Below are 12,283 nucleotides of genomic sequence, written 5' to 3'. Positions count from 1 at the left end.
AAGAAATAGAGGCGTTGATGAGCTTTCTTTGTGAGTGCGTCAATGTGCTGGGACCAGGACAGGTCTTCAGAGATATGCGGCGCCAGGAACGTGAAACTGTTGAGTTTCAACAGGGGTGATATCTGAGCTGATTTATTGTTATTCCTGTAAGTAACAGGTTTGTGCCAGCTTGCAACCTGGGCAACACTGAGGCTTGGATCCCCTGACTCTCAGTTTGAAGAAGGGTCTCGACCCAAAAAATCACCTATTCCTTTTCTCCAGAGATGCTGTCTGACCCGCTGAGTTACTTCAGCTTTTAGTGTATATCTATGTGCATTTAACTACTGCCTCAGATGAGTTCAGCTCTCTCACTGGCTGATTGTACAGTCGGTACAACCTTTGGTTTCGGGTAAGTATCATGAAATGGTCCCAGTTGCATCACATATTCGCGAGGCACCTTCAAACCCTGTGTTTAAATGCTTCCATAAGTTGTGCACATAAAATGTCACTTGATCGGAATGCTTGAGGATAGGACTCTTCACGTAGGATGATTTCTCTCTTACTCCCATCCCAGGAACCAAACTGATAAGCTCTATCATTCCCTCTATTTTTCTTTACCCATGTGTGGAGAACAGACCTGTACACATCTGTATTCCAGATGTGTCGCCAATGCCCCATACAATTTCAGTTGAAGGTCATTTTGTATTCCGATTCCCTTCCTATAAAGTTCAACATATCACTTGCCATCCTAACTGCTAAATGTTCCGATGAGATAGCTTGCAACCCAATGGTATGAACATTGAATTCTCCAATTTTAGGTAACTAACCAACAACCCTCTCATGCTAAATCTACCACGCCCCCCCCTCTCTTTTCTGGTAACGCACCTGAATGTAACCCATTTTTCTCACGATCCCGACCCCCTTCTACCTATAATCCTCCCTCTGGCTTTGCATTTCATACCACTTCTTTCCTTATCTCACGTCCTTTTTTATTTTCATCTCTATCCTTTGTCCATGCATCTGCCAATCAAAGGCCTCGCCTGTCTCCACCTATCACTTCCCTGGCTTTGTCTGCCCCACTTTTCTTTTTCAGCTTTCTCACTCCCCCCCCCCCCCTCCCCCCTGCAAATCCAAATCCACAGGTATCAGTCTGAAGAATGGTCCCGACCCAAAATGCCATCTACCCATGTCCTCTGAAAATGCTGCCTAACCTGTTGAGTTATTCTAGGATTTTGTCATTTTGTCTTTTTTGTAAATCAGCACCAGCAGTTCCTTGTACTAACTTTACCTGTCTGTTAATATAGAGTGAATCCATTTCAGAGGGATGATTGTATAAAAGTACCTTAAAAAGAAAGTCGATCATTGCATTCGGACTGAGTAGAAGACAATTAATTATATTTACCATTATATATAATCAACTTCATGACATTGGCTGTTTTCATCTGCATTGTGGTTTTGCAGCACTTCTGTTCCTGTATTGTTCGTATACCTTTCATGGTGGTTGTGGAAGAATGGTTTCAGTGTTCTTTAAAGCAGGATTGTAGGCTTAATTAATGAGTTAACAAGGATTTGGTAAGAATTTGTGTGCCAACTTGTTCCGTTAGCAACTTGTCCCTGTTATTTGGAAACACTTTGTGGAAGATTGCTGTGACCAAGGTTTTGATGAAAAGTTGTTTCTGGGTGTTGACACGTTCCTCTATGCCAAAGCCTCCCCATATGACTATTTTCTATGACCGAGGGAGTACAAACTGCTGCAATTGTTGTGGGATCTTTACAACAAAATTACTCTATCTTTCTTAGCTCCTCCCTACCTCTCCACCCCACCAACCTTTTCATCTCATAGAATTTCTCAACTGCTGATATCCTACACAGTGAAAATAAATCTGCCAGACAGTCTCTACTGGTAGTGAGTGAATTAATGAGGGCCAACACTCACCAATCCACCTGCAATAGATGCATTTGCCTGTGATAATATTGGTAAAAGTCCTTGTGGAGAAACTCTCCAGCTTGCTTTGTGGCACCACAGTTGTGCTAAATGGTATAAATTCAGAACTCAATTGACTGCTAAAAAACAGACATCAATGAGGCACAGTGGAATATCAGCAGCAGCAGAAATGTACACAGGCACAATCTGTAACCTGGCCTAATGTATTCCTCGGACATTCACCATTCCATTGTTAATGTACAAAGAAGTGATCAATCGTGGTTTAATGTGGGGTGCAGATAGGCATGCTGAGAGCAGCACCAAACATACTTATAAATGAAGAGACGTCTGCTGAGTGAATCCTGGAATCCGTTGCCCAATACCACAGGGCCTTCATCAGAAGGACTGCGGCAGTTTAACATGGTGGCTCACCTCTCCTCTCAAGGGCAACTGAGTATATGCAACAAATATCTTAAAGCAAATAGAAAACAACTACAAGATTGGAAGGAGTGATGGGAATGTAGATAGGACAAGTAAGTCTCAAGGGCAGGGAGAGGTGAAGGAATATGGTGACACTGATTGGCTGAAGGGGTTGGCTGAAGTTTCAATGCAAGGAGTATTGTGGGGAGAGCCTGGATCAGTGCTTGGGATTATGATGATGTTGCCATTGTGAAAACATGGTTGTGAGAGGGACACGACTGGCACCTCAATGATTCAGGCTTTTGGTGTTTTAGACGTGATAGAGAGGGAGAGAAAGGAGGTAGAGTAGTAGCGGTATTACTTAGGGGAGACTCTCATGGCGACACTTGGCAAGGATGTACTGAGATGGTGTGGGTAAAGCTTAAACATGAGAAAGGAGCAAGCACACTAGTGGGATTATACTATAGCCACCCCTCCCCCCCCCTCTCTCCCCTCCCCCCCGCCCCCCCATCCCAAATAGCATATGGAGGATAGAGAAACAGATATGTCGACAGATTACCAAATGATGCAGAACCAACAGGACTGTCTTGGTGGGTAACTTTAACTTCCTCAATATTGACTGGGATTGGTTCATTGCCAAAGACTGAGACAGTGCAGAATTTGTTAGGTGTATCTAAGAAGGTTTCTGTAAACAGTATGTGGAAACTGCAACCTGAGAATGGAACATACTGGACATTTTGTTAGGAAATAAACCTGGACTGGTGACTGGTGACTGGTGTTTCAGTGGGAGAGCATTTTGGGGAGAGTGATTACATCTCCATAAGTTTTAAGATTGTTTTGAATAGGGATTAGTCTGGACCTTGCGGTATTAACTTGGAATAAGGCAAATTACAATGTTATTAAGAGCTTAAAGGGTACATTGGGAGCAGTTATTATTGGGTAAGTTAACAACTGATGTGGGAGTCGTTTAAAGATCAGTTGATTGGTGGGTTCCACTGGGAAGAGGGATAAGGTTGTAAATTTGGTCAGAAAGAAAAATAATGCGCATGCAAGGTTTAAGAAGATGAAATAAAAAATGAGGTCCTTTGAGGAGTATAAAGAAAGGTGGAAAGAACAGTGAACAGTTAGAATGACCAAAAGGGAACACACAATGATTTTGGCAAGTTGGATTAAAGAAAATCCTAAAGCAAGAGGGTAATCGCGGAGAAGTTAGCAGCGCTTTATGATAAAGAAGGGAATTTGTGTGTGGAGTCAGGTGTTATAGGCGAGGTACTAAGCAAACACTTCTCCATCTGTTTTTACCAAGGAGAACAACATGGGGGACAGTGAGATCAGTTGGAGGACACTAATATATTTAGGAGGTGGTGTTGGGGCTCGTCAAAAGCATTATGGACCCCCTGGGCCTCATGGGATCTATCCAAAGCTATTGATGGGATCCTTGATAAAGTTCTTGCCGTCTTTGGACACAGGTGAGGTCCTGGGGGATTGGAGAGTAGCCAATGTAGTTATTTTGTTTAAGAATGGAAATAGAGGATCCAGACAATTATAGGACAATGAGCCTTGTGTCTTTTGTTGGGAAGCTATTGGTTAAGATTATTCGGGATAAGATTTAATTTCCTATTTGGAAGAGAAGGGGAATTCGATTTGGAGTTGGGGACAGTCAGCATGGCTTTCCACGTGGCAGGTCATGTCTTACTATCTTGATTGAGTTTTTTGAGGAGGTAATAAAGCTAATTGAGAGTACGGTGGTGGATGTTGTCTACATAGATTGTAGTAAGGCATTTGATAAAGGTCCCATGATAGGCTGATCCAGATGATTAACATGTATATAGGATTAACAGTCACTTGGTCATGTAGATTCATATGTGACTTACTGATGGAAGACAGGGAAATGTGGGGGAAGGATAATATTCAGGCTGGAGGTCTGTGACCAGTTGAGTCCTGCACGGATCTGTTCAGGGACCTCTGTTGTTTGTTATTCATATAAAAGATTCAAACTTAAATGTACAGTGGTTGGTTAATAAGTTTGCAGATGACACCAAGATTGCTGGACTGTGAGGAAGGCTGTCAAAGTATCCGGCAGGATATTGATCAACTACAGAAATGGGCAAAGGGATGCCGGATGGAGTTTAATCTGAACAAGTCTGAAGTGTTGCATTTAGGGAGGGGAAAGTACATAATTAATGGCAACACCATGAATAGCATTGATGTACAGAGGAATCTTGGGGTCCAAGTACATGACTCAAGTAGATGGAGTGGTAAAGAATACATATGATATGCGTGCTTTCACAGATTTAAAGGTCATCAGTCTGAAGAAGGGTCCCAACCTGAAACATTGCCCTTCTATGTTCACCAGAGGTACTGCCTGGCCCATTGAATTACTCCAGCACTTTGTCTTTTTTTGTAAACCAGCATCTCCAGTCACTTGTTTATTCAATGTTTAGAGGGACATGTGCCAAGCACAGGCAGATGAGAATAGTATAAATGGGGCATCTTGGTTGGCATGGATAAATAGGGCCGAAAGGCTGTATGACTCTAAAGCAGGTCTGATTTGCTGCTTTTCTTTACAGTTCTCTGAGCTTTTGGCAGAAATAGGTTGTTGGGAAAATTAGTATCCATTTCATAATGATTTTGCGAAAGGGGTAAAGCAACCATTTTTTCCCCTCCAAATTATGATCTTATTGCAGCACACAGAGCAATGTAGACTAGTTCCGCATGTGGAAAAGAAATGTAGCAATTTGTTTGTTGTCCAATATTCCCTCAGGATCTCTTTGAGAAAGTAGTTTTGTTCCAAACTGAGTGAAACTTTGTAATCCTCTATTGTGCTACATAAAAACAAATGCGGTCATATTTTTAGTTTAACTGTGTGTCTTATGATACTGGTTTATAAAACGGATTACTGAACCCACTCAACTGTTTAATCTAACCTGATCAGCATTCCGCTGAATGTCCAAACGTTCTGCTCACTAAAGTTATCTCAGTGAAATTTGCTTCCTATTTTGCTCTTCCAAAATTATAGATTTATTCTTATCGTATCACAACATTGCAAAATACAACCAGCTAGCATGCAGTTTAAACTAATTCATGTTTCCACATGTGCTTTATTCACAATTACTACATTATTTCAGTCTTTGTTCCATATGTTAAATCTTGTAAATCTTTATCTAAATTCATACAGAGGATATCTGCAGAAGAGCATTTTGATAGCATAAATCCAGAAATGACCAGATGCCCATTTATCCCTCCACAAACCTATCGAATGAGATTACCAACACTACACGTGACCATGAAAGGCATCGGAGCCAGAAGTTGGAACATAGCAGTTGTGGAAAAGTTTTGTTAATACTGGCTGGTTCAAAACTTTCTTGTATGATAATGTTTATTACCCAAGGAATGTCTTGGAGCTTGTAAAATCAGTAAACAGTGGGTTTTCGTTGTGCAGGAATTAATTTAGAAAGAGTAAGCATCTCATGAAGCAAAAACATTGGAAGGGATGCATTCTAGAATATTTTTCAATATTTTGAAGTTTTCTTCCAATATTTTTACATGGTTAGTTTGCACAATTGAAAAGATAGGGATGATTAATATTTATAAATTCCACTACTTACGCCATACTTTGGGGTCAAACATAACTTGTTTTCATTCCAGAAGTGGATGATGGTTTTTAACATGAAATGGCCATGGCAGTGACTACGTAGACTTGACGGAGGAAGTCAATTGAAGACTGTTATTTAAAAAATCTTGACATCATCCTTTGAGCTAAGTTTCCTTCAAAGGAAACATAGCCCTGCTGGTATTATTTCATTTGTTCTTTTTTAAACATCATACGTGACTGGATAAATATTTTCCATGTGAAATCATTTGTGTGATTTTAATTATTTTTGCTTATACTTTGAAATGTAAAATTAAGCCAACTAGCAATAATTTAAATTTAATCAACGCACATGATTTGGCCAGTGTTTCATTTACTCAGCTGTTTGGATGATTAGAGCAGATCTTAGAGAGGTGGTTAAATCAGATCATAAGTTGTGATGACTCTGATGTTCCATAAATAGGCAATGATTTGGACCCCATATACTCTGCCAACAGTGAGTGTAGATATTGTTTACATTGTTTTCTTTACAAAATGAATGGTGTGAAATCATAATTGGCATATTTTTCTTGAATGCATGTGAATAGAAATAAGTTACCATTTTGTTCTAGTAGCTAATTTTTTTGCTATTCGTATGTATTGGATGAGAATTTAGAAAGTAGCACTTGTCACAATCCTTGTTCTAACATCAGTAACAAGCTCAACTAAGTGAGTAGCTTCATGCTTAAGTTTGTGTGAATCTATTCTGATTCAGAGGCAGGAAATGTCCACGCTGATTGTTCATTTCTTTTTGAATAGAATCATTAAAATTCTATTAGGTCCGTGCTGGCCAAATATCGACCGGGTTTATTCCACTTTCCAGTTCTTGGTCCATTGCCTTGGAAACTATAGGTACTGCAGTGGTCACCCAGGTACTTTCAAAATATGGAACATTCCTGCCCTAACAATACTTCCAGGCTGTGAGTTCTATACCCCACCATTTGATGAGTGATTTGTTGTTGTTGTTTCTCCCCCCCCCCCCCCCACACACAATCATTCTACCAATTAATTTTAACTATTCCCCTTGTCACTCATCTTTCTAATAAAATAAATATGTTCTTAGTGTTTACCCTGTCTAAACCGCTCATATTTTGTATTCTCTTTGTCTCAGTTGTTCTAAAGAAAACAACCTCTGCCTAGATGGTCTGTCCCCATAAATATAATTTCTCGGCTCCTGCACCAAGTACAGTACCATCAAATTATTCCTGTGTTTGGATGCATACAAGCCAATAGAATATTTTCATCCAAAAGGCCTTTAAAAACAAAATACATAAAATCATTATTAAAATCAACCTTCATCCCATATGACTATCAGCAGATAATCACTGGACACAATGTAGAGGTGAAAGTAAGCCACTGCAAATGTATTGGTAATACATTTATAATATTTTCACCTGCATTCATGGGTGATTTTTAATTTTGCAGAAGCATTAATAAGCACCTCTGTGGCCAATTGGTGTTGTCTTGGTCTTGGTTAAGGACAAATGCACTATTACCTCACGAGTGTGTACACAGAATCACAAGATACATGTAACTGAGCAGATAATAACAAAATGATAAACTGCTTGGACTATAGTCTAATATCCGCCTGTGATATCTGAGAGCAAACACATTTTAAAATGTTGAATGCCAGCATGATAACATTTAAAAATGTTAATGTGCGCTCATTCTGAACTTAGCTATATTGTATTTTTGTTGGCCAGTGGAGATTTGATACTGGAAACATAAACCAGAGATCCATTTTGGCATCAGGGAACATCAGCAGTCAGTGCCAACCTCGTGTCTTACTGTGGTGTGTCACTGAACTGCCAGTGCTGTCAAATCTCATCTGATGTGATGCTTTTAAGAGCATAAAAGTGTAATGGAAATCTGCACTCTGATGTTTGATTACATTAATGACATTTAACCTTCTGAGTGAAATGCGTTTAATATAAATGATTCAACGTAATGCTGCATGACACAAGACAGGTAACATTCAATGGAGAGTTGGGATTAGAATTTTTTCCCCTGGAATAAACCAGGAGCACAATACATGATTATACGTGCCAATCTGATAGTTACATAAATAGTTAAAAACCAAAAGGAATAAAACATTGAAAAGTCACTTTTTTTATTAGTGGAGTTATTGAATTAATTCCTTGTTATTATTTTGACCAGATTAATTCATAGCTGTTTTTTGTCACTGCGAATTTAGGTTGCTTTGAAGAAAAATAATTGAAACAGAACAGACCTAGCAGTGTCAGATTGGATTTGCAAACTTCCCTTAAATGGGATAAAACACTACTCCATGTAAAATTGCCTTTTTCCACCATCTGCTGTTTTCACGGTCACAAGTCATGCACTATGTCAGTTCTCCGCTTGATGATTGGGTTGCAGGGGTGGCTCAAGCTTTCGATGTCATCCATCTCATCTGTGCCACCGCAGAAAGCTGCTCAGCCCAAGATAACCCCAGCACAAAATCTCCGAGTTATGCTGCAAAATTCCTCACTGACCATTGTAGGGATGATGTACTTGCCTCGTTATAAAAAGTCTCCTAGAGTTATAGAGAGGTGAACACAGAAGTCCACACCAGCCATCAGCCATTCCATTTAAACTAATTCTATGTAAATCTTATGTTTCATTGTTCCCACATTCTCTTCAACTTAACATTTATAGTGGTAGAGGTTGCAGGTTCAGGACATGATGTCGAGGTTGCCAAGATAGCCAAGATGACACACTGCAGCTACTGCACAGGTGGGGCAGAAAATAAATGTTTAGGATGCTGGATATAGCACCAATCAAGCAGACTGTTTTGTCCCCGCATGGTATCAAGCTTCTTGAGAGTTGCACAGATCCAAATGAATGATGACTATTCCACGCTCCTGACCTGTACCTTTTTGTAGATGGAACTGTTTCAGAGTCTCAAGAGATGATTATTCACCGCAGGAGACCCAACGTCTGACCAGTTTCGTAGCAGTGGTACTCGTGTGACTGACCCGGTTGCATTTCTGGGAAAAGGGCGGCACAGTGGCACAGCGGTAGAGACCCAGGTTCGATCCTGACTACGGGTGACTATGGAGTTTGTACATTCTCCCCGTGACCGGATGGATTTTCTCCAGGTGCTCCAGTTTCTCCCACAGTCCAAAGACGTTCAAGTTTGTAGGCTAATTGGCTTCATTCAGTTTTAAAATTGTCCCCAGTGCATGTAGGATAGTGTAAAGGGTGATTGCTGGTCGGTACAGACTCGATGGGTGATGAGGTCGATGAAGTCATGTGGCTACAAAATGGTGAGTGTGTGGAATCCTAATGCCATTGAATGAACAGTGGGTTTAACAATCTCTATTTGACACTTTCATGGCAAGTAAATTACTTGCCGCTTTTGCCTGCGTGTTATCTAGAGCTTGCGGTATGCAGACATGAATGGCTTATTCAACTAAATTCTACAAGACGACGCCTGAGAGCCAAGTCAAAGAATCCTAGTCATTATCCCAAAGCCGAAAGCAGCAACAACGACCAGCCTCAAGAGCACCTAGCAGTTGGACCTGCTCTCCGAATACTACAACTGAATGTTGAAGGCCTCTCTGCAGCCAAGCGACGCCTCATCGAAGTCCTCGCCCACCAACACTCCATTGACGTCATCTGTCTCCAAGAGACTCATGTTGGCACAGAGGAAGCGGGCCGTTACACCATCCATGGCTTTGATCTTCTTTGCTACGCTCCGCATGCCAAACATGGACGTGCCACCTATGTGCGCTCCGAGATAGCTGAAGCAAGTCACCTGACCATAACAAGTTTCTCGGATACCATAACTATTGGTGGTTTCCACATTGTCAATGTGTACAAGCCACCAAGTGCCAACTGGGATCTGCAAGTCCTACCCACCCTTCCCCACCCTGCCATCTATGTGGGAGACTTTAACAGCCACCACCCTGACTGGGGTTACCCAGCAGCGGATCATGATGGGGAGGCACTTTCAGACTGGGCATCCAGAAATGACCTTGCTCTCATACACGACCCAAAACAAAGAGGAACATTCCACTCTGCCAGGTGGAACAAGGACTACTCTCCTGACCTGTGTTGGGTCAGCTCTTTGAATGGAACCCATTACCCTGCACAGACCCTCATCCTGGAAGATTTCCCACACAGTCAACACCGCCCCTCACTCATACACATCGGCCTACACCTCCCAGTCATAAACAGTCCAAGAAAGATGCGCTGGAATTTCCGCAAAGCCAACTGGAAGAAATACAGTGAAACTCTAGACCAGAGTGTTGTTACCATCCCACTCCACACCATCACTGTAGATGAAGCATACAACCGTTTCTGCAGCGCCATCTATAAAGCTGCCCACAAAACAATTCCAAGAGGCTACCGTCCCCTCTACGTCCCATGCCTGGATGGAGAAAGCGCTGCCCTCCTACAAACCTACAAAACATCAGGGGACCCTGAGATAGCAGAACATCTCATTGAATCACTATCTTCAGCTCGGCAAAGGAAATGGGAGGAGACAGTAACAGAGCTAAACTTCACCCACTCTAGCAGAAAATGCTGGAGCCTCATCCGCCGCCTAGGAGCTGCACAGAAACCCCCTACCCAAAGCCGACCTTCTGTCACACCCAACCAGGTTGCATCCCACCTACTGAATATTGCAAAAGCACCCCAAGACAAGTCCACCAGAAGAGCTGTCGCAACAGAGCTAAGGACGCTTCGACGAACACCTGGAAAGGAAAGAAACCCTGAGCCCTTCGAGGTGGCTGAACTGGAGAAGGTCCTGCAGGGCCTGAAATGTGGAAAGGCAGCAGGTTATGATAACATCTCTCCAGAGTTCATGAAACACCTGGGCCCCCGAGCTCTAACCTGGCTGACCCAACTCTACACTAGGGCCATACAGACTAACTCCATCCCAAAGATATGGCGGACAGCAAAAGTCATTGCTATACCAAAACCTGGCAAAGACGAAAAACTACCAGCAAGCTACCGCCCAATCTCTCTACTCTGCGTCCCACTCAAAATCTTAGAACGCCTTATACTACAACGTATATCTCCAGGAGTAGAAGAGATTCTCAGTGTGGATCAGGCAGGTTTCCGCAAGGACCGCAGCACAGGAGAACAAGTTCTGGCCCTAACCACCTGCATTGAAAACGGCTTCGAGAACAAACTGAAGACCGGGGCAGTGTTCCTTGATCTCACCGCAGCCTATGACACTGTGTGGCACAAAGGCCTCCACCTAAAACTCACCAAAGCACTCCCTGCCTGGGCATCAGAAACCATCAAATCTCTGCTCTCCAACCGCAGGTTCAGAGTTCACCTTGGACAGAACAAGAGTGCATGGAGAATACAGAAGAATGGGCTCCCGCAAGGGTCAGTTTTAGCCCCAACCTTGTTCAACCTTTACACAAATGACCTACCCACCACCAAATCCCGCAAATTCATCTATGCAGATGACATCTGTTTGGCCTTCCAAGCACCAGATTTTGGTACATTGGAACAGGTGCTCAATGAAGACCTTGCTAAACTGGACGAGTACTGCAAAACCTGGCGCCTAAAACCAAGCCCAGCAAAAACGGTCTCTAGTGTGTTCCACCTCCATAATGCAGAAGCCACAAGAGAACCAAACATCTATCTGAGCAGGACCAAACTGAAGTATGCCCCCACTCCAACCTACCTCGGAGTGACCCTTGACAGGACCCTATCCTTCAAGGAACATCTTAAAAGAACAGCAGCTAAGGTGAAGTCCAGAAACAATCTCCTCAGTAAGCTTGCTGGCTCAAAGTGGGGGGCAGCAGCCCCCACACTGCGCATTTCAGCACTAGCCCTTGCTTTTTCTTCAGCCGAATATTGTGCCCCTGTTTGGTCCAGGTCATCCCACACACACCATGTGGATACCCAATTGAACTCAACAATGAGGATCATCACAGGAACAATCCGCTCAACACCACTCCCCTGGCTCCCTGTCCTATCCAACAGAGCCCCTCCACACATCCGGCGAGTAGTCCTCACTCAAAGGATGCTCCAAAAGACCAAAAACTCCCCTCAACTGCCAATTCACATGGACATCTTCAACCCACCCACTGCTCGACTTCCATCTAGACGACCAATTTGGAAGAACCCACCACCAGCTGATTTCACCATCCAATCAGCTTGGAAAAGGGAATGGGAGTCCAAGGACGTCCCAAATAAACATCTGGTGTCAGACCCCACCCTACCGGTCCCTGGCACCAATCTCCCAAGGAAGCAGTGGACGACGCTGAATAGATTCAGGACTGGACATGGCCCCTGCTTGGCCAGCCTTCACAAATGGGGCAGCAGTCCAACCCCATGGTGTGCTTGTGGAGAGCAGCAAACAATGC

Source organism: Amblyraja radiata, chromosome 15 (assembly GCF_010909765.2).
Source record: "Amblyraja radiata isolate CabotCenter1 chromosome 15, sAmbRad1.1.pri, whole genome shotgun sequence".
Classification (NCBI taxonomy): Eukaryota; Metazoa; Chordata; class Chondrichthyes; order Rajiformes; family Rajidae; genus Amblyraja; species Amblyraja radiata.
Note: the sequence above shows the minus strand (reverse complement) of the source record.